Here is a 27,785-nt window from a genome sequence, read left to right on the forward strand (position 1 = left end):
GAGTTCGCAAAAGGTCGTGAAGGCTTGCATGACTATGAGCGTTCGGGGAGGCCGCGTGCGTCGCTGACTGGCGACAACATATCACAAATGTAGTACTACGATGGGACAAATGTCTGAGCCGGTGTAAAAATAGCATAAGGTATGTAGAATCATATTTGTAATTACTTGCATGTACCTCATTTGTTGCTAATAAAAAATAAGGGCAAAGACTTGCGGATTTGCCCTCATGCATTACATCTACCTCTCAGTGGCAAAGTCGCCAGCAGCCCACTTTGTGATTTCTGCGGGTGAAATGAAACAATCGAGCATCTTCTTTGTCAGTGCTCTCGTTTTAACCCACAAAGAGCAGTCCTCTCAGCCACCCTAGACAAACTGGACAAGCGCCCAAAGTCAGAAAACAAGATCCTTGGAAACTGGCCTACGCGAACATCAGCACGATCTGCTACGAAGGCGCTGCTGCGATACTTGAAAAACACGGGACTTTCTGACAAATTGTGACTGTACACTGTGGGATGTAGGACTGTACGGTGACACTGCGTAAGGCTAGGAACGCCTTTGCGGGCCGCGTGACAGTGCCCACAGAAACAGTTCGTGTGTACGTGCGTGTGTGTGTTTAGGTTTTTTTATCCTTCTCTCTCTCAGCTATTGCATCCCCTTGCCCCTCCCCCAGTACAGGGTAGCCAACCGGAGATAATCTCGGGTTAACCTCCCTGTCTTTCCTTTGCCTTTCTCTCTCTCTCTCTCTCTTTCAGTGGCAACACTTCCGAGAGCTTGTGGCACTGATGCTGAGTAAATGTACGAAAATATGCCGTATTGTCTCCCTCTCTTTCGACATAGTGATTCGAGGCTATCGTGCTTCAAATAAGTACGGACATGTGCTCGAAATATTATGAACGATTTAATTGCTTATACGGTGACTCGCTTTCGTATTTGACGTTTCGTCCTTTTGTTTATTTCACTCTTGTACGCTTTAGTGTTTGCTCGTGCTGTCCTTTCTATTATCATTTTATTTATTTTTTATTATTCATTTTATTATTTATTTTTATATTTTTGTTCATGTAAGTGAGATGGAATAGCTGGCGGCGTACTACTTCCAATCTTTATAGTTAGGCACCTTTTAAGTCTGGCTACCTACAAAAAAATGACTGCGGAGTGCTTTAAAACGCACAATTCAAAATCGAGATGATCTTACCGCAGCGCTTCTTAGTTTCTCCGTGGGATCGTGGAATGCTGACTTGTTCGAGCGATCTCTGTAGCGACCTTGGCCTACTTTTTTTAAAATTATTTAAAAGCGATTTTCTTCTTCTTCTTTGTGTCATGTTCTCTCTTTTTTTCCTTGTGTCTTTGTGTAATAATAATAATAACAATAATAATAATAATAATAATAATAATAATAATACTCGGATCGCGACACGGCTGACACGTATGGCGCAAGTTTCACAGGCGCGTCGCGCCAGCTATATCGCACCGCACGACCCGCTGACAGAGACGACGCATGCAACGCGCCGCGTTCGTCACGTGGCGGCGAGGGAAGGGGAAGCGGTGTCCCGGATAAAAGCCGGGGTCGGATGCCGCGGCTGTCGCTAGCTGCGTGCTGGTCGACGGCGGAAGATGCTGCCGCGACTCGTGCTGGCGCTCATGTGCGCCGCCGCCGGCGCGGCCGGCGCTAAGCCCAAGAGCGCCGACTGCGACGGTCGGCCGCTGTCGCCCGAGCTCTACAGTTTCCAGATACCCGACGTGCTCGGCACGCGAAACGTATCCCTGGACCAGTACCGGGGTCGCGCGCTGCTCGTGGTAAACGTGGCCACCTACTGAGGTCTCACCTGGTCCTACTCACAACTGAATGCACTCCAGGACAGGTTCGGGACCAGGGACTTCACCGTGCTGGGCTTCCCTTGCAACCAGTTCGGCAAGGTGAGCGCTGCAGCTGTGACAGCGCTGCTTGCGCTGATCAACGCGCGGCTCATGGGGAAGCTGCTGATCGTGATGACCGCGACGTCGTGGTCGCGCACTTTCGCTCGCGTAGTGATGCCAATTGTGAGAGGACGTTCTGAGGCACGCTGTTAGGGGATCGAGAATCGCGTTGCGCGTGGAGTTTAGTGCGTAATAACGTCATTAGGTTGACGGAATTGTGCCTTTTGCAAAAACGGGAATAGTATGAAACAACGACGCCCACAAGGAGGAAAATGAAGGCAGACGGTAGTGTGTCCCGTCATATTCTTCCTTTGGTTCTTGCGTTGATATTTTTCTTTCTTCTTTTTTTTCACAGGGTAAAAGAAGTAAAACTCACTTAACTGCGTTAATTTGTGTCAAGTCTCCCATGACGACGTAGAGAGGCCAACGACTTGGGGCCGATTTACGCTCGAGCCGCCCATCGCCGCAAGCCGCACCGCACGCTTGCGGCCGCGCGAAAAATTGCACGTATCCAACATTTGTGCACAAATTACCATTTACACTGTGTGCACAGTGTATACCTTACACACTGTAAACCGAAATTTGAGCACAAGTGTTTGATACGTGCAATCTTTCGCGCGACCGCACGCGTGCGGTGCGGCTTGCGGCGATGGGCGGCTCGAGCATAAATCGGCCCTTAGTTCCAGGTATTCATCAAGAAACATTTGCCGTCCAACGTTGACACTGAATTCTACGCGACTTTGGCACCTTAGTTTTCATGTTTAAAGGATTTGTAGTCGTTGCAATAAGGATGCTGATACGTCGTGGCAGCGGTTGCTACAGCTGCGAGAGAGAGAAAGAATTCAATGGGAACCTGAAGATGTCAGCCCTGCTATATTCAGGGCCTTGCTACTTCAGATGAGGAGATTGAGATGACACGAAGTGGAGAAGAATACAAGAGGTGCAGAATAAAAAAAATAAAATAAATAAATCCTAGAAGTAAATAAACTTATCAAGCCCAGATAACTAATTCAATTGCAAAGAATGTCTGAAGACCTGATTGACGCTTTCAGTTGATATGAATGAGGTCAAATAGCTTTTGATTCTTGGCAGCCTCGAAGTATGTGGTTTGGTTGGACAAAATAAAAGAGAGAGCGAGAATAGCGTACCGGGATTTCACCAGATGCCTGATATCGATCAAAACCTAGTTTCCTACTAAAATTGCAATGGGTGACTGGCTATACGATTGTTCAGCTAGCATGGAAATGATGGTACATGGATTTGTCCCATATTCGTGCCTACGACTTCAAACATTCTTGCAATTAACTTTATTTACTGCGCTTTATCTCCCTTTATCTGCCTACATTAAAGACGCAATCTAATATATTTAGACGCATAAGGAAGTCAAACTGTGCGCGCGTGCAGAATTGTAGCGAATTGTTGCAGTTATGACGCAATATTTTATTGAAAATGATCAAGTTGCAAAGTCGCCAAGCCGTTTCAAGGCAGAAGGACAAAGTTTAGGCAAATCTTTGTGCTGCCCACCATTTCATTGCTAGCTGAACCGCCATGTTTGCCAGCTACTGCAGACACTAGCCCCAGAGTTCCCTCTAGTAATTTTTGTAGGACACTGTGGATCAAAAGCCATCCATTATGCATGGGGCCATCATATCCTCAACGTTTATAGCCTCATCATTACTTTCACCGGCAGCACAAACAAGAAAGAAAGAAAGAAAGAAAGAAAGAAAGAAAGAAAGAAAGAAACTAGGCAAATTGGTCCCGTTTTCAGATCGCCAAGCGCATGCTCATCAAAAACCCTGTTACGGACGCCTTCTGGATCGGCGCTGTCGAACAGCAACAACAAAGCCTCCGTGTAGAGAAATATGTCAGCAAGTGGTACTGTACACAAGCGCTAACGCCGCGGAAAGAATGTTACTTTCCGCCAAACAACACAGCAACGTTCGTAAAAGAACGTGCATAAAGCTCTCCAGCTACTGCTGTAATATGTAATCTGCGAATGCGCTTGAAAGGAGAGCACCACTCCCTAACCGTCTGTATGCATTATTTACTTAGAACAAAAAGTATGACGCGAAAAACGTAGGCTTCGTCGCTCTCTGCCACGATGCATGCAGTGCTAAATGATCGGCGACACGCAGGGAGGAATTGCCGCTTTTATATTGCCGAAGCAATGACCGGCAGATTTCCTTTTAACTTATACATGGTGTTTTAGCGATGACTTGTAGCAATTATTAAAGATAGGGGAGTTGGTACAAAATGATGGTATTTGCTTGCCAAGATTTATAGCTGTCGCAGACATCGTGCTGGCTTCATCAATTGCACAATAGCAGCCAAAGCGCCCTATAATTAATTTTCACTTATTTTCTATTTACTTTAGCGTACTATTCTTTAATTGAAGAATTAAACCACATCCACTTGCAAATCCTTAGACCAACACTGTTTTTGAGATTTACGTCCCGAAATTTGTGGCGAAATGCATTGGCGCTCCACGCACCTCTTTTCACAAAGTCTTCTTTGAGCACTGCGGTCAAATACTACGTGGAACGCCAATAAGGGACGATCATATCTAAGTCGAGGCTATGTTGTCAGACTTGCTACTAAGTGGGCACGTCTCGGACACTGGCCGTCTTCAATTTCGCAGTTCCAGTATGCGCTGTAGTGTCATTAACTGTAAGATTAATTTGTGAAATTTCGTTGATCCAAGCGCTTACAGGCGATTATAGCACAAAATTTTTTTTTCAGCAAGAATTACTTTGTATAGAAACCCTTAGTGTAATATCTGGAGACTGTCGTATAGCTGTAACTACAGTATACGTACATACAATATTTGAACCCCCTCTTCCTTGTGCAGGGTAGCCAACTAGGAATACATCTGATTATAACCTTCCTGTCTTTTCATGCATCCTTTTTCTTTTCTCTCGCGCTGTCGTCATGCTACTAGAACACCTTCCGCGACCTGAGAACTTTTGGTGAATCATGTTGCATGCAATGTGCGCGTTTTCCTTTTCTCCTTACTTTTTTTTTCTTCTGATATTCTAACCGAAATGAGGAGCAATTACAAGACGCTTCTAGTAGGGCGCCGTGATTGAGTTTGGCCGCCCACAAAATAACGTACTTCGTCATGACTCTTGTACCGCGCATTTCACAAGGAACCGCAGCTCAAGCTGCCGCACTTCGCGCACCGTCGCGAGCGATCGCGCCGTATACGACTACCTATACAACCGAAGCAGCAATCTCCACGTCCTTGGCTAGCGGCCGCATGCACCTACTAGATCGCCAGATGCGGTCTGCACCGCCGATGCACTTGATCACATGGCTAAATTTATGCCGCACTCTAGGCGCATTGTTTTGATGGTGGCGCGGCCCACTCTCATCTCTGTTTAAACCCTTCTTCTAGTCGGGGACGCCTTCGTGCGTAAAGGAGCGCTTTCCCGCGCGTTCTGCCACGAACAGTGGGCTCATGTCTGCGCGCATATACCTAATCTCATCGCGACCAGCGCTCCCAGGCCGCCCGAAACACGCGCGTTCCCACGTACGTTTTGTTGTTCCTTCTGGTTTACTAGAACGATAATTGTCAGTCTTGTTTGTCAAAGCTGGAACCACAGGGCGCAAGCTTTCCTCCTCCTGCCATTCAGTCTCGTCGTTATCTCACGGACACTTTTGAAGCAACTGGCCCCAGATGTCGATCAGTGAAGAACACGTGGCAAAAGCATGCGCGCACTTCCCAAGTACCCTTCGTGTTACTGTTTCCTCCAGCTGCGAAGACGTGGCGTGCTGGCGCGCGGAGGCGTTCCTGCATGGATGCACGTGCCCGACTGCTTGTCCACGTTTGCTAGTTTGCCAGGCGGGTTTTCTTCGACTTAACCTTCCTGCTTTCGGCCGGTATTACGCGGCTTATGGGCGGCAGTTATTGCTCCACGCAACCCGCATTGGGCAATGGCGCAACAGTTGTCTGAATGGACAGGGACAGTGATCGTGGTATTGCTCCTCCCAGCTGTGCTACCGGTAGTTGCAAGTGCGCACCCTTACAAAAAAGGTGAAAGGAGGTTGACAAATAGCTGAAGATTGCACAGAAAGGAGAGGGCGAGAGAGTGCAGTAAGCACACGTGCGACCTGGTTAACGGAACTCTGCGTGTTGAAGCCATCGCAAAGGTTTCCGGCACGCTATCCTCGGAGGCTACAAGGCGATGCTGAGTTTTTCAGCGCTAGCACCGAACGCGGCCACTATACCCTCCTGCGCAGCATTCCTTGATCTCCATTGTAGAATGTGAATGTGTTTGAGTACTTTATTTTTGTTGCATAATAGTTGTATTTTACGATGATAGTGCGATGTTTTACTTAATTAGTCCAGCTTCACGTATTTGTTCTCATATTGCAACCGAAAGCGGCTTACCATAATTTTCCCTCGGAGGGAAAACTTTTTCTTCCATTCGATCTTGCTTTATCGTGATTGAAGTCCGTCGTTATTCGTGCGCAACTACGTGCTATTTTTTTCCCATCACTTAACTATGACCACTTGTAGACATGATGAGGATGTGCGTGCGGAAGCGTTCTGCTCAAATTTATTTGCACGCTCACAAAGCATTTCAAAATAGGGCAGTATAACTCTTCCGCCTTTCATCTAACCCCTTTACTCCTCCTGGTTTATGCCGAGTGAAAAGAAGAAAGAATAAAGCAATAACATATGACGGCAACGTTATGTGCTCTTGAAGTGAGGCTAGACATGTGCATAATTAACGCAAGCCCTCTGAGAGTGCATGCTGCCATCTCTCAATCCTCGCTCACGCCAACAGCAGCGGGAAGCAGCTCACGGATGCTTCTGTGACTCATTGCGCCGGTCGTAGATCACTTGCCGTGACTTCGCGGCAGCGCGCAGCATCGGAAGGGCCAGCTTTGTTTGAGAGCTGCACTCGCACCTCGTTCGGAGGTTTGCCGATGTCTTTTGTGCTTTGGACGCGGTAAGAACTGTCGCTGACAAGCGAAGCATATGCGAACGGCCACAACCAACGGAATTTCGAAAGTTGTTTGTCGATGTAGATGGAATGATTGTGTGTTTCACTCGAGCCTTGTCGTGTCATCGATACGCACTTCTTCGTAAGCGGAAACTGATGGCGCCATTGTTTGACGTCCATCCATAGAAATGTTCGTGTTTTGAGACCCCGTCAGCGACTCATTTGTCCGCGATGGTACGAGACATTTCGACGCGGTTTGATGCGCTGCAGTTAAGGCGAAATGGGCGGTGGAGCTCAACAGTCATTGTTGTATACCGGGTGCATTAGCAAACGTTCAAACAATTCTTCAAAGAGAAAAAAAGAGGTGATAGAGTACAGTTTAAAAGGTTTTTTTTTTTCCTTTGGCAAGGAAGAGGGGGATGAGGTACATTATTCGCGCCGGTGCACAGAAAAGTTCGCGTGATACGCATGATGTCATTAAATAACTAGCACTCAATAAGCGAATTAATTATTTTAGGACACATTTTGCACTGGCATGGAAGCCCGTTTGTGCTCAAGGAATGTTCATTCGGTAGGAATCCTGACTCTAACAACCAGTTTCCAAATATTGGCCCCCGAAATCTGCCACGAAATAAATTAGGGTTCGGCATAGTTCTGTACCGCTATTCGTGAGGAAAGCCTTTCTGGGAAAATAATACAAGGAATCATACATTGCATTTCGCTCCAAGCTTGCGGACGGATGCCATTTGATCAATTCTCGTTGTGCCTGCCAAGTGGGTTTGCCTTGAGCACTTGGCTGGCTTCAATCCCGCAATTACAACATTTTCCCTAAAGTAATTCCCTAACCAAAAAGCGCACACCGATGAACTTTGGCGAAGTAAAGAGTTAAGTAAGTATTACGGCACATCATGCGTGCACCGGCGCGAAAAATCCGTCGCCGGAAAATCGTGTCTTGTACTATTTTTTTTGCTGAAGCACATGCTACTAAGTTTAGTGCCGTTCAAAGCGAAACACAATATTTACCAACGCATATTAAGGTAGGAATGTACTACGGTGCTCAGCGATTGAAACGCGGTACTCGGACCGCATGGCTGAATGGATGGACGGATGCTATGAGCATCGCCTTTGGAGCGGGGCGGTGGGTTGCGCCACCAAGCTCTTGCGTTGATAATTTAATGGCATCCCCTTTGAAAAGGGGCGGCGAAAAATAGTCACCTAGCCTGCTTGATTTAATCAGTCATGCTATACATGTTCTTTATCTAGCATTTTGTATACATCTCTTTAACCTTTCTTTTTTCTTTACAATCTACCTTGCACCGCTCGCCATGACCGTAAGGGATCTGGTCGTATTAATCTCACTCCCTGCAAGCATTCTCTGCAGCCGGCGCTTTTCGCGCCACCTGCAGTGAGCGCTGAGTGAGCGCTAAGGAGCCGAATGAAGTCACTATGCATCAAAAAGTGTCTCGGTTTTTATGTGATGCAAAAATGCATCAGCTCGGTGCCCCCAGCGCTCACCGGTGGCGCAGAAGATGCCGGCAGCCACGCGTTCCAGGTATCGCGTTTCAGTCGCTGAGTGTTTTGTGTGCGCTGAGTCTCCCTGTGCAAGGCGAGCGGTGAGCGCGCAGCATCAACGCATGCAGCTGTATACTGCAGCTGTACAATCTGCGAGCGCGTGCAGAGCGTGCGCAGAACGCGAGGAACACGCGCCTATACGCGAAGTCATGGCGACAAGTTGTGGATTTAGCTGCTAATGATTTCCGTGTCGGCATCTGCGCACATCACCGAGGCCCCACGAGAACTGTAAAACGTTGGCTGCCCATTGCATTGGTGCCTCCCGTCAGGCCTTAACAGACGCCGCTGCGTTCGAGTGTCGTCAGACGGACTAACGACGTCGACGTAAAAAGCGAGAGCGTGAGATAAAGGTGAAAAAAATAAATAAGCGAAGACTCGTGATTCTTGCGAAGGCGACGGTTGCGCACTCGTCGTGTAAGGAAGCGACAGCCGGCCGTGCCCTTGAGTTGCAATTAGCTGTCAGCGAGGGCAGAGCCGCCTGGCTGGAGGCAGCATGCAGCTGGCCAATGCACGCCGATCGTGTCGAGATATTCGTCTCCTTGGTGTAAGCTCGCTTTCATCTCCCAGCACAACACGTCAAGTGCGAGATACTTCTTCCGAAAAGCGACCCCGTGCCCGGGTTCCGCGTGATAATAGTAGATTGCGACATATAAGCCATGTGACAGCTGTGACTTTGATTTCTTTTTTTTTTTTTTTTTATCCTTGCCTTTTCTCGGTCAGCGTCCGCACGCTTTTTTTGCGCATGTGGCGAGCCGCTTGTTGGCGGCAGGACGTTGAAGCGATTGCTTGAAGTTTCAAAGGAGATAAGAGTGTTCGTTTTACTATGGCTTCTTTTTTTGTTTTTTTTTTTATCGTTACTCTTCTCTATCGGTGCTGAGCCGCCCTGAACCATGACTCACAGATATACTACCTCGACTGTCGTTAACGCGCCATTTTGCTTCCTGGCGGGGCCGGATGAGCTGCGTCATTAAGAAGCGCGCCACATTCGCACGCGCCGCTCGCCACGCCGACGCACGCACGCTTGAGAGCAGCTGACAAATCAAAGTTTCTAGCACGCGTGTACGTGTCCCGACTCGAGGACCGTAGTAAGACCATAGAGAAAGAAATTTCAACAAGAGCGGACACTCCCATAGAGCCCAGCGGCCGAATTGACTGTAGCACACCAAGCGGATGTTGTTGACTCCTTCCGGTTTCGGTTTTGGGCGCGCGCGTTTTGAACACCAGTTGGTACACGCCGCGCCGGCTCCGCTGCTTGGTGCGGCATTTTTTTTTTTTTTTCGCTTCTGCTGAACCTCGCGTGGCCTTGGCGCGCAATCGTTTCATTAAGTAGAAATGATTGCGATTGACCTTTACAAGACTGCGCCGAATCTGTCAGGTGCAATTTCATAAAGAAAACGAAAGACGCCTTCTGAAATGATGAAATGTTTATTTTGCTCTATATAAATGCTCGTTCCGGGCTTCTGCATTCATCCAAAGTTGTGGCACCAGGTAAGCAGCAGTCGTTGCCGTACGATGCTCCACCGGATGCCATCAGCTGAAAGAAAGTAAATTACAAGCATGTATCATTTCGGTATATTGACCTAACAGGAGTATTGCGTATAGAGGCGAAACGTGCGTAAGTGGTGAATGAGCGGCATTACACATAAATTCACTTTTTCGTACATTCTGCAGTAAAGACTCCTCCCAAACAATGCCATAAAATCTGGACATCCGATCTCAAGCACCCCTCCTCTCCCGGGCATTATTTCCTGCACTTTAAGTGCACAAATACACGGGGGACTGCGCGTTTCCAAAACAACTTGGCCTCAGTCGACACGATGGTACGCCAAGTACACAAAGGTGGCTACAACATAGGCTCAGCCAGACCATGTTACACGCTCACAGAATGCCTTGTAATCGCACTCAAGTCAGACTCGTGGGTGCAAAGCCCGTTTTCAGTCGCTCAGAATACATAAATGTCATGTTCTTGAGCTCCTCCGTGTTATCTTTTACGCGTCCTGCCGGCGCATGCAACACTCCCGTGTTATCACTCTCGGCAATCGCTCGTCGCGTTTTCGAGACGGGAGTACTGAAATAAGGTATATGTTGTTGCAGGGCTATAAAATGCGTCACAAACTTGTCCCACTAAAATTCAGTACACGCAAAACTAACTCACTATGGCCGGCTTGCTTTTTTGCTAACACCTTCACAACCCCAGGCGCGGCGAGCAAGCCTCATGATATCCCAAAAAGTTACCAAATAAATCACAATACTTTTTCGGGTCAGAGAATGCGTCACGAACTTCTACCAGTAAGATTCAGTACACGCGAAACTAACTGCGGCACACAGCCGAGCTGCTTTTCGCTAACTGCGCCACTACGCTGAGCGCGGCCACTGTGCTTGAAAAGTACCCCAAAAAGTAGTGAAATTAGTTACAATAATGTCTTGGGTCAGAGAAAGCGCCAAAACTTGTCCCGGTAAGATTCAGTACACGGGAAACTGCGTCACACGGCCAAGGTGCTTTTCGTCAGAAAGCCAGGTGCGGCGAGCGTGCCCAAAAACTACCCAAACAGGTTATAATTATGCTTGGGCTCATGGAAAGCGTCGCAAAGATCTCCCAGTACGAGTAATTAACTCATATTAACTAGGCTTGGACTGCGGAGCTGTTTTTCGATAACTGCGTCACTATATAGGTTCAGTTTTGTGCAGTAAGCCTAAATGTACTTGAAGTGCGTCGCAGACTGTCAAACAAAATTCCTCACCTTGCTGTTGTCCAGTAGTGCAGCGGTGCCGTGTCGAAATGCAGACGGAACACAAGAGAACGCCGGGAGCCCAAAAAACGGGCTACATCGAAAAGAGACGGCTCGCCGAGCAGCTTCACATGCGCAACCGGCCTCGCTCACTCCTGCGGCTTGTCTGGCGTATGACGCATGCACGCGCGTCTGGCGTGCCGCTAGCTTGTTGCTAGGCAACGCAACAAGAAGTTGCAAAGTATAAGTTCATTTACACGTAAAACTTTTTCGCCTTTAGTGGGAAGGAATAAAAAAAAATAAAACGTTGTCTGGAAGTTTATTTCACATTCTTTTTTTCTGATGCTCGCGTCAACTAACGGATGTTGTTGAAACTAGGCGTGACGTCTTTCCTGTTGCCAGTTTTTGAAGAGTGTCCCCTCTTGTTGAATTTCTTTCTCTATGGTAAGACTTCGCGGTCGGGTCCCCGCGGAGGTTCGTCTGGGTGGTTTGTTGCTCGCCACCGTCTCAGTCTTATATAGGGAAAGCCACTTCAGTAGTGTGCAGAGGGACGAAAGTTGGAGCGGTATACGGTGATCAGGAGCTGTAAGTCTTACAGTCCGCTTAGGGGAAGAGTCGTTATTGAGATTACCAAGGATGTATTCGTGATAATAATTGCCTTTAGTTAGATGCAACTGGCACTCAACCGGTACAATAACGGAAACGGTAAAGCGGCACTGCTACGCCAGTGCGTTTCAGGATCATGCGCGTATATAAGGAAGATACCTTAAGCTCAGAGAATTGATGACTTCGCTCGGAGCCTTGTGCCACCAAGATTCACAACTGGAGTTGAATATTTAATTTACAATGAGCTCAGTAATCAGACAACTCGTTAAAGAATATTTAGACTGCTGAGATTCTCGAGGCTTGAGCCACAACATAAGCATCACTTCCGAGACTACTGCACAAACCCAAATCACCGGGAACTCTTTTAGGGTATGCAGTGAGCTGTTATCGCTGCATGGGTCAATGCGTATTGTGATTTCTGGGACTCGATGCTCTCGGGTGCCACATCCCCTTTGCATCTAACAATTAAGGGTAAACCGCGTCCGCACGCTGCCAGCCCTAAAACCTCTGTCGGCCACCTTCGTCGACTAAGCACACGTGGCTTCACAGCGGCACGTGCTGGTGTTGATGAGCAGACTTATAGTTGGCTGGAGTACTGCGTTCGTTTCGCGAAACATTCAAAAGTCATGTAGCTGTGCCGCTCGCTCAGAGAAGGCTGTAATGATTAATCGCCCCCCACATACCCACGCGCAGGCACGCACGCACGCACACAAAACCGAGCAATGTAGACAAAAGGTTGTATCCGAACGCCGCAAATCTTCACGGGGAGCTCTTGTTCATGATATTCGTGAACCCGGTCATAAACGGTCGCACTGTATACATTATGGCAGTGTATGCTTTTCCATGCCACGCAACTTCTCGAAAGGAATGTGTTAATGGCGAGTTTGTGAATAGAAAGTCTTTTGTCGCTTACGCATGTTCATCACGTTGATTTCCCAGGGAAGGCGCAGTGAGAAATACTACTCCACGGGTGAACACGACGCATCGGCCGTTCTCCGCTCTATCTCCGCTCTAGGCTTCGCCTGTCTGTCACGCGACGTACAAAACCGCGACAACTCACCGCGCCAAGGTGACGTACGTGTACGCGTTAAAGATGCATTAATATGCCGAACAAAACGATTTTTTTTTCTGAATATCTGGAGACTGCCCCGTTCCGAAAGGAATAGAACATGGCTGCCCGCCGGTCTCTCAGGCACTGGCTACTCGCACCTGCCGGAGAGTACGGGTTGCGTATAACAAAACTTTTTGCGTGGCGGTATACGTTATCGAGCCCTTTCGGCACGTATATGACATCGCTCTGCCGACTATTCTTTGCTGAGGATCCGTTTTAGCGTCATTTTTAACTGTCCGTTGCACGCCGCCGCGATTTTAGACAAGCCACCGCAAGCTAAGTAAGGGACAGCGGACCAATCGCAGACGAGGGCACCTCTTTCTTGATCCGGTTATCTATTTTCACTGCCCTGGCTCGGCCCCATCGAAACCCTCTCCACTTGAGCGTGCTTCTCGCCTCTTGTCAGCCAATTAGATAAGAAAAACCGTTCAATGTAGGCAATGTTATTCGTTTTGAAAGCAAACAAAAGTCACCTCCTATAAACGGGAGAGTGTTTGATTGGGCTGTTCAGGCAACGCTCCGGGTCACCGCCTCATGGTTTCGTCGGCGGTTACGTAAATTACGTTTACGTTTGACGTCAGGAGATTGGAATAAAAACATGTTGGAATAGCTTTACGTTATAGGGCCTCTGTTTTTATTCCAAAGGGCCCTGTTTTTATGTCCGAAGGGCGAAAATAAAGGCAAATGAACTGGGTGGTTACAAAATAACGGTCCTTGCAGATTGATTTTGTGCACAGATGCTTTTTTTAGAGCGAAGCTTTAATAGCCCATTCCTGCGGCGAGCGTCGGCGGCGTAACCGAACGAACGACCGCCGCGCAGAATGAAAGCGAACGCGGAGCGCAGCGGTAGCTGAAAGAAAGACATAGCGAAGAGGAAGGTGCAGGAGGAGGGTGCAGTGGAACCATGAGGCGGAAAGCGGAGGAGGAGCGGCGGGTCTGCTCATGCGCTGAGTTGCCGGTGGCCACGGCATCCGCAGCCGCGTGGGCGATCTCATCTGCGCTTCTGAGGGGGGGGGGAGGGCAGGGTGCCGCGAACTAGGGAGGGCTACGCTCGTCCGCAGCGTCTGTGCTGAGGTCAGTCCGCAGCACCAGCGTGTGTGACGGGGATCACTGCTCCTGCAAGGGGCGATGGCGAGCGCCTCCATAAGGCTCGATGTGGCGCTCCCTTGGGTGTTGTCGCCGCTGACACTGGTGGCACGACTTCCCCGCGACGAAGAGCCGCTCTCCTCGTTGGTTGAACGAAAGCGTGAGTAGAAAAGCGTAGTGCCGCGCAAGACAGGCTGTGCGGCGACGATGGCTACGATATGGCGTCAGAGTAGCGCGCGTCTGTATCGAAAGAAAGCGCTGCATGGGCGGAGGTCTGTCTGCGGCGGCTGCTGTGAATCGCTCCCACGCGTCACCCACGCACTGCCTCTCTCGATCTCCCGATTAGCGAGGCAGATGCGCCACACTTCGCTTTGTTTGGAACGTGCCGCACGAGACAGATTGTCCGCGCCAGCCAATATATCGCGAAATGAAAACACGTATAGAGCTGCGCTCAAATTTCGCATTAGGGAGAATCATAATTGTCGGTAAATGTTTTTCTTCATTCTGTGGCTTTCACTTTTTCGATGCCGTGCATGGTGCATAGCACAAAGCCTGGCGCAGAGCCGCTTCTTCTTTCCTCGCAAGTTGGGGGACGGAGAAGCTCTCAGAAGTAAAGCCCCTCAATTTTTCAAAAGTAGCGCCATTCTTGGATCTTTCCGCCACCCCGCTCACCCTGGCGCTTCCTCCTCCACGCCTCCTGTCTCCCCAGCCTTCTCCGCTCCGCCATTGCCAATCTGTGTCACGTGGAAGCAGGCGCCGCGCTTTTGTATATTTTTTTCTTTCCAGAGCGGAGCAGGCGCCGCGCTTTTGTATATTTTATGCGAAGCATATTACTAGAGCTCAACCCAGCTCCTCAGGCGCGGCGGTGTCGCCTTCAATACCACGTGACACCGTGACGTCACGACAGAGGAGAAACGGGGCTCCAACTCGCGGCGTCGCCTTCAAGGCTGACCACGTGACACCGTGACGTCACGACAGAGGAGAAACGGGGCTCCAACTCGCGCCGTCGCTCGCCGCGTCGCGGCGGTATATAAGCAGCTGCGCTTGTTTCTAGGTGGCTTTGGCTCAACTCTTGCAAGATGGGCTGGGTGGGAATCGAACCAGGGTCTCCGGAGTGTGAGACGGAGACGCTACCACTGAGCCACGAGTATTTTTTTTTCTTTATTACCGACATGGCAACAAGGCTACAAAACAAGACATTTTAACAGTACACAACGGTCACGACAAAATCTCTGCCATTGGTTGGCAGTCACAGGGCTAAAAACGCTTGAAATTCGCTAGCTCAGTCATCACACTGAGCCATGTTGGTATACCAACTGAGCCACGAGTACGATGCTTCAAAGCGGTACAAAAGCGCCTCTAGTGAATGCGGTGTTGCCTTAGAAACGAGCTGTTTCTAAGGCTCAGGCGTGCGTCGCTTGCTCAGGCGCACATTTCGTTGCCGCGCCGAACGCTGCGTTGCTCGACGCTCACCGCGTCCAATGCGGGGCACGTAGTCGCTGCGCCGTAGCCCATTGTCTTACACCCCTTGGCGGGTCGACGGGAACGCTGTCGCGTTCCACTCTTGAAGGCGAAGCAGAGTAACGCATGAGTTGTTTCTTCGTCTAGCCGAACCAAATATAGCCAAGCAACAGCAGTTCACCAGGCTAAACAGTGGTTCAACAACTAAAATAAAGGCTAGTATGCTTCGCATCCTGGGCTTAACCTTAGCTAAGCCACAGCCATTTTTTCTTTCCAGCGCGCTCCGACCTCCATTGTTGGGCCTGTGCGACGTAAGTACGGCAGGCGGACTGACGGAATACGTTAGCGTAATAGAATGTGTTAGGGCCGAGAACTTAATTGCGATGCCGTGCTGCTGCGCCTTCGGTTGCCGCAACAGACACAGCGAGGGCAAAAAGCTTTTTGCTTTGCCATCCGGCGGGCGCAACGCAAAAAGAAAAGTGTGGATTCACAGGATCGGGCGGGTTGACTTCGAGGAAGTGGCAAAGAACGCACGGCTTCGTGAAGTAAGTGCCACGGCTCCACACAACCTCTTCTTTTGAGCCTAGTTGACACCTTCCGCTTCGAAAAAGTGTATGTGTTCATGCTCTACGTGGTTTTTAGCGCGTTCAAGTTGACTTTTTTTTTTTCGAATGTGCTCATTTTGTTTCACGTAGTTTCGTCTTGCGGTGAAAGTGCACGCATCTGCAGCTGGCCTGTGACATAGAAGCGACATTATTCTGGGTGTGTTTTGAGCTCTACCATAAGTTAGCACATTCTCGACGCTTTTTCAAGGCTCACTATGACTTGTGGATGCAGTCTTTTACCTTCGAATGTACGCCCGCATGTATTGATTTGGTTTGTGGTGATTAACGTTTTTAACGTCCCGAAGCGACTAAAGCTCTGATGGAGGTCGTAGTGCATGGCTCCGGATAACATTATCTAGGTTGCCAGGGGATGTTTAACGTGCACTTGGATCGTAGAATCGTAGGTGGGCCGGTAAATTCCTCGTTGGCGTTTCAGAATTCTCGCGCGAGCGCGCTAGCGCTGCTTTAGAAGTTTGCACCTCAGCGCGATTGTATTTCTTCAATATATTTTATTTACTAGTTGTAACAACGTGTCATTATTTCGTACTATTGACGGCGCCTCCAGGGCACCAAAGCTGCAACGAGAGCACCAAAGCTAGAACCAGGGCTGGATGGGGCTCGCCGAAGCCTGTGCATGCCAAGGGAGTATAAGATAGACTGTCCGCTATAGCGGACAGCCGATTTTGTATGCGAACACTCCCTGCGCCGCCTGCTTTATTGTAATGTCACGTGCTCCTCAGAAGCCTCCGTTAGCCGTTACATGTGCCCTCCTGGAGCAGTACTTGTAAAAAAAAAAAACAATATATCGTCACGATTACCAAAGCACCCCGCAATGAAAAAAGTGACCCTGTTGCCAGGCATCGCTGACCGCAGACAGTCGAAATCTCTCATGCGCCGGCCGACCAAAAGTATCCTGCAGGTACGTAAATCAACCTACGAAACCACTTACACATACTTTCACGCTGTCAAAACCTGAAACTTCGGTAATTACGCGCGTGTTTGAGCACACCGCGTGCTTGCGTCGTGTTTCAGCAACACGAACTCTCAACGTGCGCGCAATTTACGCCTTGAATACGCCTTGAATACGCCTTGAATAATAGTCCTTTTCTCTATTTCTTGCACAATTCCAACACGACATATTTAAGGCCAGTTACCGACTGACGAAGCAACATCTGTATTGAAAGAACTGCTCCACAGGGCTCGATCAAGTTTTTCCGCGGATTTCTTGCCGTAGCGTGTTAGCCGTCGTCTGCTACGGCAGGCCCACCACCGGCGGCGCCACCGTCGAGGCCGCGCCGAGCGGAGGAAGAGGGAATTGAATGGCGCTACTTTGGGAGATTAAGGGGTTTTACTCAGAAGTTGTCAGCAGCGCAACGAGCGGTGGAACGAAAAATGATACGCGTAACGTTGAGAGACAGGAACGCAGCGGCAAGAATTCGGGGGCAAGCGAGTATGGCTGATCTTGTTGAGAATAAGAGAAAGTACGGGAGTAGGGTGAGTCATGTAATCAGTAGAGCATATAACCGGTGGTCTGGTTGAGAAAACAGAACGGGTGCCAAAAGAAGCACAGTCAAGGACGACAGAGGATAAGGGTGCGTTGAAGGAATTTGCAGACATTGTGGGAAATTTGAAAGAACCTGAAACGACAACATAGAACGAAAAGGTTTGACTCAAGGCAGTAGTAATTGGAGATCGCCGGGTGAGTGCTTCGTCCTTCAGTGGACGTAAAATTGGTCGATGACGATGACATCGATGATGATGATGAAGTGCGTCACGAACTAGACAGCCACGTTTGACAGCATGCTGGGTTCAAAGTACGTATACTCATGTACACGTCGTACATCTCGCGTCCATATGGCTGCTCCGGCGCAAAGGAATATTTTCTGAAACGCAGACAAACAACCCTTAAATATTCTTTACTCCTCAGTTCACCGCTCGATGACTGTATGCGATTGCAAATACGAACAAGATTCCGGTGGTAGTTTTCGCTGCGCAGGGAGTCGCAGCGTCGTGCACGGAGAGGAATATGATTCATTTGTTGAACATCGCAAAAATTGAGAAAGTGCTTCGCTCGTGGTTTTCTCTTTTGGAGGATAGCTGTAAAGATCGAAATATTTCAGCAAAATAGAAGTTACGCGGATTTAGCGAAAGCCTATTACTATAGCATTAATTTAGAGGTATTCGTACTACACTGGTGTGAATAACCAATGGCGGTCCACATAGCTATTCTCGTGCCCTGTGCAGGCGAGGCATTTTGTGTAAAATATTGTTTGGAAGACCAATGTATTTCGTACCTTACTTTGTGCAAGTGTATCTGTAATGTGACACTGGACTCAGAGTTTCTCCTAATGCACATGACTTCATTACTGCCTGGCTTCATGCAACACTACAGTTGAACTGCGTGCCTTAAAGTAAATAGTTTTATACTTTAAGTCAACAGTGCGATTTGTAAGATTAAGTAAGTTCCCCGTTTATGTGGTAAGCCGGTCTAAGCTGTGGTATCTAACGCAGCTGATTTCTTAATATCTGTTTGAAATCCTGAAAACTCCGGATAGAATGAGTGCTAGAACAGGAGAATGAGTCATGTCACGCCTGTACAGAGAGGAATTTTGCGCGGTACCTGTAGGTCTCGACTCTTATGTGGTCAGCTGGAAAATGGCTTTGTCTTTCAGTTTATGCGTAATAGAATTACGTTTTCTCGTATACTCGAATAACAATCCGAAGATATATATTGTCTACAGCGTGTGTGTAAGTCGTACTATATGCGCATTTTCTGACGCAATTAACTTTTAAACATTCGTTTAGTTCAGTACGACGCTTGCGCTTGGCGCACGGCCTGGAAGAATGACAATGTATGCTGCACTTCCGCACACCGTGCGTGCGCGCGTGACGTATAAATCGTCGCTTGTGGTAATGCTGGTGGTGCTTGTGTAACGTCGTCTAACATCCGCACTAGCTTCGCTGTACATCCACTTTCACAGGGTGGAATGGAGGCGAATTCTTTTCTCTCTCCCAACTTTCCCCTCTCTCGTGCTTACGCTGCAGCAAGAGCCGGGCGGTTCGGGGGAGGAGATCCTGAACGGCATCCGCTACGTGCGGCCAGGCAACAACTTCCAGCCAAATTTTCCGTTGTTCCAGAAACTGGACGTCAACGGCGAGACGCAGCACCCGCTCTTTGAGCTGCTCAAGGTCAGTGTGGAGCTCTCCATACTCACTGTGCTTAGCATGCGGGCGCGCCGAACAGGAAATTCATGAAAATGAAGACGCAGCCCCAGCGCATTCTATTTTCCTGGAAGACGCGCAACTGAGTTGCGCGTGTGCTCAGTTGTTGGCGATGGCCCAAAATGGGTAGCTCAATTGCACTCGCGCGGGGTATTGAGAAAACGGAAAGATAAGAACAAAGAGCACGGTGTGGCGGCACCGTGTTATTGCGGGCGCGCGCCATTCAGTGTAAGAGTCCTTCATTCAGTGTACATACTCGATCGTCTAGATAAGATTCAGGGTGCATTTCAGCGGGATCTCTGAACACGTATAAAGAGACCGTTCGGTCCCCTGCCACATTTTATTGCGCAGTTGGTGCGTGATATGAAAGCAGAATTCCCTGCACTGCGAATGGCAAAAGCACTATAGGCAAAAATTATGGTGCTTTCGCAGTGGTTTATAATGCCAGAATTGCGCTGTCCAGCTTAGCTGTTCACTCTAGCCAAATATAATATTGTTTAAAAATTGGTGTCCTTAGTGTCCAGGTGTCCAGGTGTCCTTAGTGACATGGGCTCGTTTCTTGAAGGTCCATTACAATAAATTCCAATATTTAACTTCGGCTGCACGCATGACATGCAATTGCAAGTTGTTTCTTTTAAATAAATCTGAGATGTTCGTAGTCTTTGTGTTCGTATAAATGGTTGCGCTGTTTGTAAAAGAGCAAAAGAGCATTAAACCGAAGCCCTTGCAAATTAAGCACTCGTATTCTGACGCATATGAACGCTGTTGTCGTCACCTTTGTTTGTCACCAGACCTTTAAGTTAGCATTTTTCACACCTCTTGAATGCTGGAGAACCGTTGTGGCGTGGCCTTAATTAGCGGTACACGTAATGGTGAGCGAATCCGTCTTTATCTAGAAAGCAGAGTTACGTCACCGACATCTTCCTCTGAGGCTCGCAAGCCTTTATTGAAGCGCTTTAGACATTGTCTCGCTGCTAGAAGTATTTTACAAGAACGTTCGACCAAAGTGATGTATATACATACCACAAATCGCAGCGCACACCGAACGCTGTGACTTGTATTACCATGGAACACCAACTATACCACCAGCTTTGACTAGGGTAAGCCGCAAAACGTAGGAAACCGGAGGGGGAGTGGGGGACGTGTGAGGGGAGCTAGTAGCGCATTTATGCTTCTGTACACAAATACGGGCATTAGAATGGAAAATAGTTCACTGTGATAGCTGCGTAATGCAAAAGCGCGGGTGAAGATACTTTGTCACTGTGTGGCATCGCACCAATCGCTTCCGGGATGCCTTCTCCTCTGAGTGACGTATCGTCAAGCGCTGCGCTTTACTGGAGCGACGGGAAAGCCTGGTCAATACGCTCGAGACTATGCGATGAGGTGTGGCATATTCCGTTCGTTATATGCTCTCCCGCTAACTCAGCGCAGTGAACGCGCACTAAAAATGTGACATCTTTGAAAGTATTCGTTTGGAAACAGCCTATCCCTTTCCACTGGCGACGTCCGCAGTGTATGTGCCATCTCTCTGCGTTCTGTTTACCTATGCAGAGTCACTGCCCGTCCCCGGTGTCGAAATTCCGGCCGAGAGAGCGGTTGTTCTACACGCCGCAGGACAACAATGATATTCGCTGGAACTTCGAGAAGATCCTCATCGACCGGAACGGAACTCCAGTCCGACGGTACGAGCCTGGCTTCCTGCCTGTTAACATCACCAGCGACATCGAAGCCCTGATCAGCACTGGAAGGCTGCCTCCAATCGAGAATTAGTCATACCACGCAAAGTAAATGCGGCTCTATCAGAGCGCCTACAACTTAACCGCAAAAGTGACAGTGGGAACGTTTCAACGCTGGACCTTTGTATTAGTTAACTTTTAAAAACCATGCCCCGGTCCTCAAAACAGGCACTTGCCCTATTCTTTCACAATAAACGTAGCTGGCCACTATTCGCGATTGTGACAGTGGAACGCATCGAGATTTCACGCGTACCAAGCGACGAGTCTTCTGAGGTCGTGTATTCTATTGACCACGGTTTTCGTCGCGCCATCTTAAGGTAATTTCACTGTGACGGGGAAAAAGAAAAGTTATTTGTCAAAAGTTTCCGCGGACGAGAAGAACGCTCGATGTTTGTAAACTGGAAATGCATGCGGCGCGTAGTTGTCAACGCACAAGAAGAAAGCTGCACCAGCAAGCTGATTTTTCAGACTACTCCGAACTGAGATGGTGTCGAAAGTGCCAGCGTATAACCTTCAAGTAGCTTGCTAGCTTTCTCCGGCGCCCAGATACATGGGTACTAGCGGTTCTCCCATGTATACAGCGCAATAATAGGTATAATCAGCTAACTACTCTTCTCTATCTCCCGCCCCCCCATTTATATTTTTCAACGTTATAGCGCGTTGTCCAAGCTAGTACCCAGACCCCCTAAACATACGAACAAAAGAAGCCGCTCTCATTTTCTTCGGCTGAATGAATATTTGGCGTGGCCGCCTCCGTACGTGTCGCCCCCCACGGTTCCTTCTTTCTTCCTGGTTTGTAAAGATGCGTGCTGCGCGCGGCTCCACCGTCACTTTTGAAAGGCGCACTGTTAAGAAAGCGAATACAGCCATTGTTTGTGTCATCGTCCACCCGCCATCAATGATATCATCGCCTCGGATCACCGTCGGCTGCCAGGGAGGAAAGGAGAGCGGCCGCGCAACCCGAAGGACCGGCGCACGACTCAAGTATGACGAGCTGCCCCTCAAGCGAAGCCGCCGGGACAGCTCTGAAGGGAGCCGCCGACGCAAGCCCCCACTTCGTGCATTCGGGGGGCACTGCACCCGACCGACGGCGACCGGCTCGTGTGCCCGGTCCTCCTGTGGATCGTTCGACGCTCTCTCGCCCTCTCAATAAAAGGCTGACTGTCATTGCACGAAATAAAACGCAGCGTCCGTGTTGTGACATCGGAATCCCACCTTTCTTCGTTTTTTTTTTTTTTTTAACCAGGCGGTCAGCGTCTTTTCCTTAGCGCCGCCGGCGTCATCCGATGGCGGTGGGATGCGCGCAGCTGCAGTTGCTTAGAGCACCTCGACGACAGCCGCAAGGATACGGAACGATGTAAAAGCGGTAATTTGTTTTACGCCACATCTTCTATTGACGGCTTACGCGTAAAAAATGTATAATAGTGTGTGTGTGTGTGTGTGTGTGTGTGTGTGTGTGTGTGTGTGTGTGTGTGTGTGTGTGTGTGTGTGTGTGTGTGTGTGTGTGTGTGTGTGTGTGTGTGTGTGTGTGTGTGTGTGTGTGTGTGTGAGAGAGATAATGAAAATGAAGGGGAGATACTATCGGAAGCCTAGCTGATCAAAACTTGTGGCTCTTGGATGCTATAGTAGCATCAGTCGAAACGGTATAACCGCTAGAGTTGAACTGCAGAACGCTCGATGTTTGTAACACTTGTTTTCGTTTGTCGCCTCTTTCGCCGTCCTTTGTCTACGTTCGCGCTGTCAGGCATCGTGGATTAACCGCTAGAATGCTGTGCTTATAGCCCATAGAGTTGAATATACTTACTGCGGTGTCGCAGTTGCTTTGGCTGTCCTGCTACTGAACGCGCAGGCACTGATTCGATTCCTATCCGTGGCAGCCGCATTCCCGTGCGGCGGAATGCAATACGGAACCGACGGTCAGTGTGGAGCCCTCCACAGCGGCGACTCTCGTCACGTTTATTTTTTTATATCTATTCCAAGAATTGCGCAGACAATAACAAATGGGGCAGCCATCACTTTTAGTGCCGCAGCGAAAATTGGACCAATGTAGCACATTCAAACTTATACGGAGGGAAAATGGCTGCACATCGAAAACGCTAAGACAAAGTGGCAAATTTTTAGAGAACAGGATGTGGCGGACAAATTTTCACTCACCCTCGTACAATTAGCTGGATAAAAAAGTTAATGATGATGAATATTTAGGTTTAGACACGTATAAAAACAACTAAATGGCACTGTCATTTAACAAATGCAAGAATGCACGTTCGATCGTTGATCGAGCCTCAACATAATTTAAAGAAACATTCTGGTGGTCTTTCTTTCTCGTCATAATTTCTTGTTGTTGTTTACATATGCAACGGAGACCGCTTTAAATATAGACTGCCTCCTTAAAAAAGATGCAGACACGTGTGGTCAGCCTAAGTAATAAACTGGAACAAATTCGTGTATAGGTTATAAGATACGCAGATTATCTGAAAATCAAATACGCACCGAAAACCACCCGTAGATGTTTCTTAAAAAGAAACACGTGCTGCACGGGTACAGCAAATATAACGCGAGATGTGTGTTTGCGTGTGTGTGTGGGGAGAGGGGGGGGAAGGAGTGAGTACGCATCATTTAAAAAGTAGGAAGAAAATTATCACATATAACAGACACGACTCAAATAAACGATGTGTACAACAGTAGGACAGTGAACAACTACGTACTAAAGTACCCAGGCCTTTGAGCTTCTCCCCGCCGACGCCAAACTGCCTTTCTTTGTCCTTAGTACACTAGATTTCCCAGGAAGCTTAATCACGTATAGTGGCTGAGTTGGCCGCGTTTTTGGGCGTAACATTTGGGGGTAAAAGTTAAATATCCCTTAAATGTAGTGTTATACCAGGGTCCTTCAATACTGTATTGAAGGACCCTGGTTATACTTAGACTATGGTCCTAAATGTGCATAAAATGTTTTCTCAGGCAGGCAATATTAGGAGAAAGAAAGAAAGCAAAAAAAGAAAGATGTGTTAGGGATATACAGTGTCTGTGTTTATCTTTAGGCAGTGCAGATTTTTTTATAAAAATGCTATAAGCGCAGCGAACGTGGTGTCTTTGCAGCGGAGTTCCTAGGTGAGGTGGACATACTTTGCCGCAAATAACGTAAGCTTCAAATAACTAATTAACAAACATTTATTAATTAAGAGAGAGAGAGAGAGAGGAAAGGGGAAAGGCAGGGAGGTTAACCAGAGAAAAAGATCCGGTTGGCTACCCTACACTGGGGAGAGAGGGGAGGGGGAGGTAAAGTGGTAACAAAGTAGAGATAAGGAAAGGAAGGAGCCTAGACACACAGTCACCATCGTTCACTGGCACCGAATACTGTCATCGCACAGCACAGTGACACTTGCCACACTATCAACATTTGTTCAGGCTACAGCCGCCTGTCCAATCCTGTCGCCCTCAAAAACCGCAACAGTGCCCTCGTCGCCCTCTGCTGCGATGGCTTGTGATGGCGGTATTGTAAAATAAGTTCCTCTGTGAGAGGTCTTTGGTCAAAGCGCGCTATCGCGGTTGCGAGTGATTGTCTCTGTAAATTATATCGAGGACAGTCACAAAGAAGGTGTTGAAAAGTCTCCTCGTTACCACAGTCCTCACACGTGGCGTCGTCGGCCCATCCAATTCGGTAAGCGAAAGACTTGGTGAAAGCCACCCCTAGCCATAGTCGACAAAGCAGGGTAGCTTCGCGACGGCAGAGTCCAGCTGGAATACAAAGGCGTAGAGAGTAGTCAAGATTGTGGAGTCGGTAGTCGTGAAAACTTCCAGCGTTCCACAAGGAGAACGTGATGTCACGGCTGATCATTCGAAGTTTTCGAGCGGCATCTGTCCTTGATAACGGTATCGGCTCCTCTTCGTCCCCTTGAAGAGCCGACCGAGCAGCGTTGTCAGCGTGTTCATTCCCTATGACTCCGCAGTGACTTGGAAGCCACTGAAATGTCACGTGGTGTCCTTTCTCAGTTAAGGTATGAATGAGTTCTCTAATCTCAAATACCAGTTGTTCGTGTGGTCCGCGCCGCAGGGCCGATAGCAAAGATTGCAGTGCAGCCTTCGAGTCACTGAATATTGACCACCTTCGAGGTTGCTCTTGGCTGACGAGACGAAGTGCAGCGCGAAGGGCTGCAAGTTCCGCGGCCATCGGTGTCGTTGGGTGACATGTCTTGAAACTGATGGTGGTGGCTTTCACTGGGAAGACCACGGCTCCAGAGGAACACTGGAGAGTTGTCGATCCATCAGTATAAATATGTATGTGTTCGGCGTACTTCTCGTGCAAAAGGAGAAGAGTTAGTTGTTTAAGAGCAGGTGATGACAGCTCAGATTTTTTCCTGATTCCTGGTACGGTGAGGTGCACTGCGGGTCGAGCCAAACACCATGGAGGAATCGATGGCTTAGTTGCGGGGGTGAAGCTTGATGGAAGGCATGGGTAATACTCCGAAATCGTAGTACAAAATGCTGCCTGCGGCCTTTCTGACGGTAGTGTTGCCAGATGGTGGGAACAGGCACGGGCAACGTGCCTAATGTGCACTCTCAACACTTCTACCGCAATGTGTGTTTGTATAGGTTGGTCCCGAGCAATCGCAATAGTCGCTGCTATCGATGTGCATTTTGGCAAACCAAGACAAACCCTGAGAGCCCGAGCTTGAATAGGCTGTAGAGCACGGAGATTTGTCTGGCAGGTGTTGGTCAGTACGGGCAAACTGTATCTCAAGAAGCCCAGAAAAAGAGCCCTGTACAATTCCAACATTGCATGCACTGACATTCCCCAGGTCTTTCCTCTCAGAAACTTGAAAAGTTGGGAGATTGCTGTCAGACGCTTCTTCAAGTAGGTCACGTGGGGGCTCCATGAGAGATCTCTATCAATGATTATGCCAAGAAATTTGTGAGTCTTCTCATAAGAAATTAACTGGCCATTTATTGATATGGCGTAGGGTGTCATTGGTTTGCGAGTGAACGCCATCAGTGCACATTTGTCTGACGAGATTTCAAGACCTTGGTTGCGGAGGTATATAGCTATTAGAGTAGCAGCTTTTTGAAGTCTTGCACGTATCTGAGGACGTGTCACACCTGAGGTCCATATACATATGTCGTCGGCGTACATTGATATCTTGATCGCTGCTGGCAGATGATCAACGAAACCAATGAGTGTGAGGTTGAATAGGGTAGGGCTTAGTACACCGCCTTGAGGAACACCTCGGTACGTGTAGTGTAGTGCGGTTTTACCATCACCGGTACAGACAAAGAAAGATCTCATAAAAAGGTAATGAGAGATCCATTGGAAAACTCGACCACCTAGACCAACCATCTCAAGAGCATCGAGGATAGCCTCGTGAGATACGTTATCGTATGCCCCCTTGACATCCAAGAACAAAGCTGCACATAATCTTTTGCGTGACTTTTGAAGCTGGACGTACGTAGCGAGATCAACAACACTGTCTACTGAAGAGCGATCTCGACGAAAACCAGCCATGTAATTCGGTAACATGTTGTAGTGCTCCAGGTACCACTCCAAGCGGGCAAGGATCATCTTTTCCATTATCTTTCCCACACAGCTGGCCAGCGCTATTGGGCGGTATGAGGTGGGTTCAAGTGGGGACTTGCCTTGCTTCAGGAGAGGGACCAAGCGGCTTATCTTCCATTCTTCGGGAACCATGCCATCCTGCCAAGATAAGTTGTAGGGATCTAACAGTTCTCTCCGTGCGCCATCACTCAGGTTGTTCAAGGCGCGGTAGGATATTCCATCTGGTCCCGCGGATGAAGAACGCCTGCATAGAGCAAGAGCCGCTTCTAGTTCCTCCATTATGAAAGGAAGGTCCATGCGGCCGTCACGTGAAACAGGGATGCGACTGGGGGCTCGAAAGCCTGGACCGGTTGCTTGGCCAGCGATCCTTGCACAAAAGTCTTCTGCAACATCAGCCTCTAGCCGCCCCTGGAAGAGCGCCAGCGCTTTGAATGGGAAGCGTTGTTCAGGGAAGGAACGTAGACCACGTATGGTTCTCCAGATGTGGGAAAGTGGCTTTCGGGGGTCTAGTGACTGGCAAAATCTTGCCCAACGTCGAGATGCCAATCTATCCATGCGACGTTGAAGTTTCTTTTGTAGTCGTCTGGCTGTCCTAAGGTCTTCGATGGATTTTGTACGCCGGTAACGCCGCTCCGCACGACGACGGAGTGCACGAAGTCGCTCCAACTCTATATCCAATTCCGTGTGCTTCGACGAAACCGTGACCGTGCGCGCGGCGTGTAGCATTGCAGACTTGATTGCTTCCTCTAATCCAGAGGACAGGCCCTCTCGACAAGCATCCTCCATGGTGGAAGTAAAAGTGGTCCAGTCAATTAATCGAATGGTGTTCCGTGGGGTGGGACTGGACATTCCTTTGATGACAAGGTACGTGGGAATATGATCACTCCCGTGTGTCTCGATATCCGAAAACCATTTAACATATCTTGTGAAACTGCTGGAGACGAAAGCTAGGTCAAGACAGCTGCCATAATTCACGCCTCGTATAAACGTTGGGCTGCCGTCATTCAGAAGTGAAAGGCCGTGGTTACAGGCGAAGTTTGCAAGTCTTTGCCCTCTTGCATTTGTTCTTGCGCTTCCCCATGCTATATGGTGCGCATTAAAATCTCCGATGATGACATATGGGGCAGGGCACATAGACAAGATGTTCGTTAATCGTTTGGGATCAAAAACACTTGAAGGCGATACATAAACGCCAACAAGTGTAAACATGAGTTTGCCCTTTTTAATTGTTAGGCAAACGTATTGA

At 48.6% G+C, this 27,785-nt stretch overlaps 1 long non-coding RNA gene and 1 pseudogene across 1 annotated transcript; one reads left to right on the forward strand and one right to left on the reverse strand.

The window, feature by feature from the left end:
• Nucleotides 1-1,576: 1,576 nt before the first annotated feature.
• Nucleotides 1,577-22,192, forward strand: LOC142584375 (glutathione peroxidase-like; annotated as a pseudogene).
• Nucleotides 9,842-11,282, reverse strand: LOC142584386 (uncharacterized). Its single transcript, XR_012828778.1, has 2 exons — nt 11,177-11,282; nt 9,842-9,969 (listed from the first exon to the last, which is right to left on the reverse strand). It is a non-coding gene; the product is annotated as an uncharacterized LOC142584386 (long non-coding RNA).
• Nucleotides 22,193-27,785: the final 5,593 nt, after the last annotated feature.

Source organism: Dermacentor variabilis, chromosome 1 (assembly GCF_050947875.1).
Source record: "Dermacentor variabilis isolate Ectoservices chromosome 1, ASM5094787v1, whole genome shotgun sequence".
Classification (NCBI taxonomy): Eukaryota; Metazoa; Arthropoda; class Arachnida; order Ixodida; family Ixodidae; genus Dermacentor; species Dermacentor variabilis.